Source organism: Nicotiana attenuata, unplaced genomic scaffold, assembly GCF_001879085.1.
Source record: "Nicotiana attenuata strain UT unplaced genomic scaffold, NIATTr2, whole genome shotgun sequence".
Lineage (NCBI taxonomy): Eukaryota > Viridiplantae > Streptophyta > Magnoliopsida > Solanales > Solanaceae > Nicotiana > Nicotiana attenuata.
The window spans coordinates 37,390-45,595 of record NW_017671850.1 but is presented as its reverse complement, the minus strand read 5'-3'; positions in this window follow the sequence as shown (position 1 = coordinate 45,595).

Below are 8,206 nucleotides of genomic sequence, written 5' to 3'. Positions count from 1 at the left end.
ATGTAGTGTCTACTTTCTCTTTAGTTCATTCTGATATATAGGGTCCTACCGTCCTAGTAGAGTCAGTTCAACCTTGAAATTTTATTAATTTATTAGTTTTATTGATGATTATTCAAGATATACTTGTCTGTTCTTAATGAAAATCGTTTTGAGTTGTTTTCTATATTTTAGAGTTTTTCTACTGAAATAAAAAATTAATTTGGTGTTTCTATTCATACTTTTTGCAGTGATAATGCCTTAGAATACCTATCCTTTAAGTTTTAGTAGTTTATGACTTCTCAAGAAATTATTTATCAGACATCTTGTCCATATACTCCTTAGCATAATGGGGTTGCAGAGAGAAAGAATAGGCATCTCATTGAGATTGCTCGCACACTTCTCATTGAGTCTCATGTTCCGTTGCGTTTTTGGGGTGATGCAATTCTCACAACTTGTTATTTGATTAATCGAATGCCTTCATCTCCCATCCAGAATCAGTTCTGTATTTAGTATTGTTTAGAAGGGATATCATTGTTATTCACCTGATCTTCGTAGGTACCTTGTGTAGCTGATGTCGTATTTTTGAGTCTAGACCTTACTTTACCTCTTCTGACCACCTTATATATCTGAGGCCTAACCTATACCGACTTTTGAGGAGTTTACCATAGCTTTTCCTACACCATCAGCCACAGAAGTCTTACCCATACCAACCATTGAGGAGTACTGATTCACGTCCTGCACCTGACCCTACTCCTACTACAGACTTGTCTCCTCCTAGTCCATCAATTGCACTTCGAAAAGATATACGAACCGCACTTAATTCTAATCCTTATTATTCGATTTAAGTTATCATCGTCTGTCATCACCCCAGTATACTTTTGTTTCTTCTTTGTCTGTTGTTTCCATCTCTAAGTGTACAGGTGAAGCATTGTCTCATTCAGGATGGAGACAAGCTATGATTGATGAGATATCTTTTTTACATACGAGTGGTACTTAGGAGCTTGTTCCTCTTCTATCAGGTAAATCTATTGTTAGTTGTCATTGTGTTTATGCAATCAAGGTTGGTCCGGATGGCCAGGTTGATCGACTTAAGGCCTGTTTTGTTGCCAAAGGATATACTCATATATTTGAGCTCGATTTCGGTGATACTTTCTCTCCCATCACTAAAATAGCATCAGTCCGCCTTTTCTATCCATGGTTGTTGTTCACCATTAGCCTCTCTATCAGTTGGACATTAAGAATGTTTTTTTCACGGTGACCTTAAGGATGAAGTTTATATGGAGCAACCACCTGATTTTGTTTCTTAGGGGGAGTCTAGTGGCCTTGTATGTCGCTTATGCCGGTCACTTTATGGTCTACCGCAGTTTCCTCAAGCCTGGTTATGTAAGTTCAGCATAACTATCCAGGAGTTTGGTATAACGCATAAATCTCTGTATTTATCAGGTGGTTTATGTTGACGACATTGTTATTATCGCAATGATCAGGATGGTATTACTGAGTTGAAGTGACATCTCTTTTAGCATTTTCATACTAAAGGTCTGAGTAGATTAAAATATTTTATGGGTGTTGAGGTTGCTCAGTCTACCTCAGGTATTATAATCTCACAACGAAAGTATGCCTTAGACATTCTTGAAGAGACAGGAATGATCCTGTAGACCTATTGGCACTCCGATGGATCCGAATTCTAAATTTCTGCCAAGACAGGGGGAGCCACTTAGCAATCCTGCAAAATATAGGTGGTTGATTGGTAAATTAAATTATATTACAGTGACTAGACCTGGCATTTTCTTTCCTGTGAGTGTTGTAAGTCAGTTTATAAATTCTCCGTGTGATAGTCATTGAGATGCAGTTGTTTTCATTCTTCGGTATGCAAAATCAGCTCCAAGCAAAAGGTTATTGTTTGAGGATCGAGGCCATAAGAAGATCATTGGATACTCGGACACTCATTGGGCAGGAACACCTTCTGATAGACGTTCTACGTTTGGATATTGTATTTTAGTATGAGGTAATTTTGTATTTTAGAAGAGTAAGAAATAGAAAGTGGTTGCTCGGTCTAGTGCAAAAGCAAAATATCGAGCAATGGCTATGACAACATGTGAGCTAGTTTGAATCAAACAGTTGCTCAAGGAGCTGAAATTTGGTGAAATCAGTCAGATGTGACTTGTGTGTGATAATCAAGCTGCCATCAAGTACGGTGTTCCATGAGAGAACTAAACACATTGAAGTTGATTGTCACTTCATCAGACAAAAGATACTCTTAGAAGATATTGCAACAAAGTTTGTGTAGTCGAATGATCACCTAGTAGATATTTACCAAGTCCCTCACTGGTCCTCGTATTAATTACATATGTAACAAGCTCGGTACATATGATTTATATGCATCGGCTTAAGAGGAAACGCTAGATGGTTAATATAATTGTAAATAAGTAGAGTCCCTCATGGAATAGGATTAGTGTATGTATTATGTATTGTTATAAATAGGGGTCCTTGTATTATAGTTAAATATATTAATAATAAATTTTTTCTCGTGCTTTCTCACAATACTAAATGTTTAAAATAAAATACATAAGACCAATATTACCCCTATAGAATCTCAATCTAGGATAAACCTACATATTCGAACCATCAAGACACATGAGAAATTACTACAAACATTCTACATACATATTCACTACACAAAAATAAATCTTAACAATATATATCAAGATGATCCTACAGAAAGTCAGCGGCAACAGATTTAACAATAAGTGCCCATAAAATCATAAGCACCATTCTCGTCTTTAAAACTTTCTTTTCCAATTTTACGACTTTATTCACTTCAACTTGGTCTATAGCCGTCATGGGAACTAATTCTTCCTTTAATTTTCCCTTTTTGTTTTAACTACCTTCAAAGATAATGTTAAATCTCTAGTTATAGTGTAATCACTATTCGAAAATATTTTATTTTTTCATACTCAATAAATACATGAATTAATCTGTCAAGACAAAGCCAAGGAATATAACTTATTTGAACCATTAAAAAGCTTTAATTGTAGAATTAAAAATACAATAAACTATAAAATAATCATTTTATCACAGAATTTTACTTACCTTTGGCCTAAGATATTTATTTATAGAATCCCAATCTGGGGTTAAATAGAGTCATTAAAATAGAAAAATTGGCAATGATATCACAATAATACTTTATTGATATGAACAACTACCTTGCAACATTTAAGAATAAAAAAAGATAGCAATTGAGGGAAAAGAGAAATTTATGAAAGATTTTAAAGGACTAGTTGATTCCTCCGGTGAACCCTAGTTATTCAACAATGCAGGAGTACTAGCGTGAGGAAGACCAGATTTAATGAAGTGAGTCAATTAGTTTTTTGGGATGTAAAAGTATGAGTCCTATTTTTCCTGTGGGATCCTTAAATATTACAAATGTGGATAATCTACTTAAGAGGATGGGTAACACAATGGACAACCATTAAGGCTGGGGGCAATTTTGCTTATTTTTATTAAAGGTAAGCGCATATTTAGACGGAAACTACAATGGGACAGATGTAAATATTTTATAACGATCCGGCCGGTCATTTTGCTTTCTAGATACCCATTCCCCTAAATAAGACTCTCCGTATGTACATATACTGTTTTATGACTTACGGGGTTGATTAGTTCGGGATTTGGATGGGTTCGGGTTGAAATCGAAACAATTGGTTCATTAATATTGGCAAAAAGGGCTAAGTTTAACTTGAGTCAACGTTTTGAGTAAACGGCCTCGAAAGCGGGATTTGACGGTTTCAATAGGTTGGTATGATAATTTTGGACTTGGGTGTATATTCGGATCGTGTGTTGGATGACCCGGGAGCGTTTTGGTGCTTAATATTAATAGTTGGAACCTTGAAGGTTTTAAAGTTCTTTAAATTTGGTTTAGAGTAGGTTTTGGTGTTATCGAGGTCCATTGGGGATTCTGTGCCTGGGAATAGTTCTGTATGGTGATTTAAGACTTGCACGCAAAATATGGTGTCATTCCGAGTAGTTTAAGTACGAATCGGCACATTCGGAGTAAGTTGGAAGAATTGGAAGTTCATAAGTTGATCCTATTGGTTTTTGGTTGCGATTCTTAGTTTTAATATTGTTTTCCGCGTTCCGAGGGTGCGAGCGAGTCCGTTTTATGATTTCAAACTTGTTGGTATATTTGGACGGGGCCTCGGGGGCCACGAATGCCATTCGGACGGCGCGCAGAGGTCGTTTAGCCTTGTGTGAATAGGTGAAGAACCAGGTTTCTGGTGCAATCTCACATGCGAGGCAATGGCCGCAGGTGCGAGCTCGCAGAAGCGAGCAGGGGATTGCAGAAGCAGTCTGAAGCTGTCCAGGCTTGGACCGCAGATGCGGCGAAGCTTCCGCAGAAGCAGGGCCCGTCCGGAGAAGCGGGCTCGCAGATGCGAGGCGTGACCACAGGTGCGATGGGCCAGTGGTTGAGCGTATTTCGCAGAAGTGGACAGTTTACCGCAGAAGCGGAGGTCCTTCCGCATGTGTGGAAATACCGCTACGTAGAAGGGTTGCATTTAAGTTGAGATTTAGGCTCATTTCTTCATTTCTCTCACTTCTTAGTCGAATATAGAGCTCTTGGAAGAGGGATTTTCACCTAGCACTTTGAGGTAAGTGATTTCTATACAATATGAGCCTAAAACATAAATTATGGGTAGATTTTAACATGTAAAATTGTGAAAATCATGAATTTAGATGAAAAATCTAGGTTTTTGATAAAAATGGGATTTAACTACGAAAATGATTATCGAATCGGGTGAAAATCATATATTTGAGTTTGCGAGGTTATGGGTAACAACTTTCTTCAAAAATTTTCGGAATCGGGACACGTGGGCCCGGGGATGAATTTTAGGAACCTTTCAGTTGGGATTGGGTAATCACTCTAATAGTTAGAATATGAACTTTTGAACATGTATTGATTAATTTATCCAACATTTGACTAGTTTTGGATTGTCTGGCACCAAGTTGAGGCTTAGGAGTGAATTTGAGGCCGGAAAGTGAGCTTTGAAACGAGGTAAGTCTCTTGTCTAACCTTGCAAGAGGGAATTTACCCCATAGGTGATTTAAATTAATATTTGCTTCTAATTGTGGGGGCTACGTACGTACGAGGTGACGAGAGTCCATGCATAGCTACTATTTATGCTTATGTCCGGGTAGTTTAGGACCCAAATCATGAATTACTTGTAATGTTTGTACCCTACTTGTTAATTTAAGTGCTTAAATTATATTAAAACTTGTTAGAGGAATTGTAACAGATCGAATATCACTTGCATGAATTTAGAGCGGATTATTTGACCGTTAATGAAAATTGTATTACATTGTGTATTAGCCTTGCAATAACATTTAAGTCAAATGTTTATAAAGTATCCTCATTTCTTGTGGAGCGGGCTGAACGCCTCAGCATTAGAATAGATGCATCTATGGATCGTGTCGCACGNTTGCCGACTGTTGTTTAGGGGGTCGTTCATTGCCTCCCCATCGTTTTCCGGCCGGTTTATACTCGTGGCTGAGGTGGCCTGTACTGCTGCTGAGTCTGCTGACCCCAGTTCTGATTACCTTGCCTCTGACCCCCGTAGTTAGCCACATAGTTCATATCTTCAGGGTGCTGATGATGATGATCATGCTCTGTATTCCAAGGATTACCAATTGGCTGGCTAATGCAAGATGTGCACAAGCCCCCATTGGTAGTATCTACTATATGAACCTGCTGCTTCTGCCCTGGTTCCTCCACTTTTTTGGTGAGGATGCTCATTTGTGTCAAGAGAGTCGCCATATTTTCAGCCATTGTATTAGAAGGATCGAGAGGCACTGAGTGCACCACTGGAGTGATAGGTGCGTTCCTAGTTGTCCAACCCGAAGTCTGCACCATCTTGTCGAGCAAATTCTGACCTTCTCTCCAAGTCTTGCTCAAGAATGCCCCACCAGCAGAGGCATCTACGATATTCTTCATGCTGTCTGACAGTCCCATGTAAAATCGTTGTCCCAACATCTGTTCTGGAACACCATGGTGGGGACACATAACCAACATTCCCTTAAACCTGCCCCATGTCTCGTGTAGTGTCTCCATTGGTTTCTGTTTGAAACTCACAATCTCATCAATTTGTTGCGCAGTTTTGTTGGGCGGGTGGAACTTGTTGTGAAATTGCTTGACCAACTCATCCCAAGTTTCTATAGAGTTTATGGGGAGCGAGTTTAGCCAAACCTGAGCAGCTCCTGTCACCGAGAACGGAAACAATAATAGCCTGATTGCTTCCGGAGTCACGTTGGGTTGCCTTTGAGTTTTGCATATAGACAGGAAGTTCTTCAAGTGCTGCTGAGGATCTTCTGTTTGTGTCCCAGAAAAGAGTCCCTTGTTCTGCAACAAGTGTAGCATGTTCTTCAAAAATTTCCGGAATCGGGACACGTGGGCCCGGGGATGAATTTTAGGAACCTTTCAGTTGGGATTGGGTAATCACTCTAATAGTTAGAATATGAACTTTTGAACATGTATTGGTTAATTTATCCAACATTTGACTAGTTTTGGATTGTCTGGCACCAAGTTGAGGCTTAGGAGTGAATTTGAGGCCGGAAAGTGAGCTTTGAAACGAGGTAAGTCTCTTGTCTAACCTTGCAAGAGGGAATTTACCCCATAGGTGATTTAAATTAATATTTGCTTCTAATTGTGGGGGCTACGTACGTACGAGGTGACGAGAGTCCATGCATAGCTACTATTTATGCTTATGTCCGGGTAGTTTAGGACCCAAATCATGAATTACTTGTAATGTTTGTACCCTACTTGTTAATTTAAGTGCTTAAATTATATTAAAACTTGTTAGAGGAATTGTAACAGATCGAATATCACTTGCATGAATTTAGAGCGGATTATTTGACCGTTAATGAAAATTGTATTACATTGTGTATTAGCCTTGCAATAACATTTAAGTCAAATGTTTATAAAGTATCCTCATTTCTTGTGGAGCGGGCTGAACGCCTCAGCATTAGAATAGATGCATCTATGGATCGTGTCGCACGTCCCTCGGCAGTGTATACGTTATTCTGGATCGGACCGTACGATCGTGGCATAAATCGTGCTTAATAATACTCGGCACCTAATTATAGTTGATATTATTTTATAGCTTGTGAGGTTATGATTATAAATGACCGAAATTTGCTTGGAATTTATTAATTGTGAAAGAATTATTTATTCCTGCTTGTTAATGAGTTGCTATTATTGTTTACATAAGCCACACTTATTTAGAATTTCGGTATTTTATTGTTAGCCCATAGTAAGTGTCGGAGTTGATCCCTCGTCACTACTTCTTCGAGGTTAGACTAGATACTTGATCACGCCCAACTATGCCTTATAAAAAGGACTCTGCGGACGTTGCAAATATAAACCGAGTATTACGCCCAGGGTCGAATCCACAGAGAGTTAACCTATCAGCCACTATCTTCAGACCCACTAATTCTTCAGAACCAGCTTCCCAAATATTCAAATCTCAGTTGAATGTTCTTTAACAACTACGCTTGCAAGTAACTAAATGGCTGTAAACTAAACTAATAAGGTTGTTAACAATTATGATAAAAAGCTAAGGCAATGATTTCCCCTATTGATGGAATCCCTTCTGTTTATGCTCATACAAATTTACCAACACATCTCTATCAATCATGAACGCTAATCTTACCGTAAATCTCTCCCGAGTAATCACAGTAATTTACTATTGCACTCTCCCGAGATACACTAGCTTACTTTATTTAGCACGATTCACTTTAGATTACACCCAAGGCTTCGTTATCCCTAATCCCGCCTTTAAACCCGCAATTATAGATTTCTCTAATGATCTAGGAGTGGTGTTGTTCAATAATACCCTAAATATGCACTCTTTTCCAAGTTATGCACACTAAATAGGCACAACTAATTGAGGATCCTGTCAATTAGCTACAACAAACACGAAGTTGAACAAATAGAGATTAAACTAGCAATTTGTATTCACATAAACAAGAAGTTCATCACCCAATAGGTTCCATCAAAACCTTAGACAAGGAATTTAGCTACTCATGGCTATGGGAAAATAAACTAAGATAGAATTCATCATAAAAATCAAAAGTAAAGAAGAAAGATGTTTTGAGTATTCTCTCACAATGGTTTTCCTTGCTAAGGAACCCTAAAAATCAATAATAATTCTCTTGGGCGAAGTCTAATGTTTTAAATAGG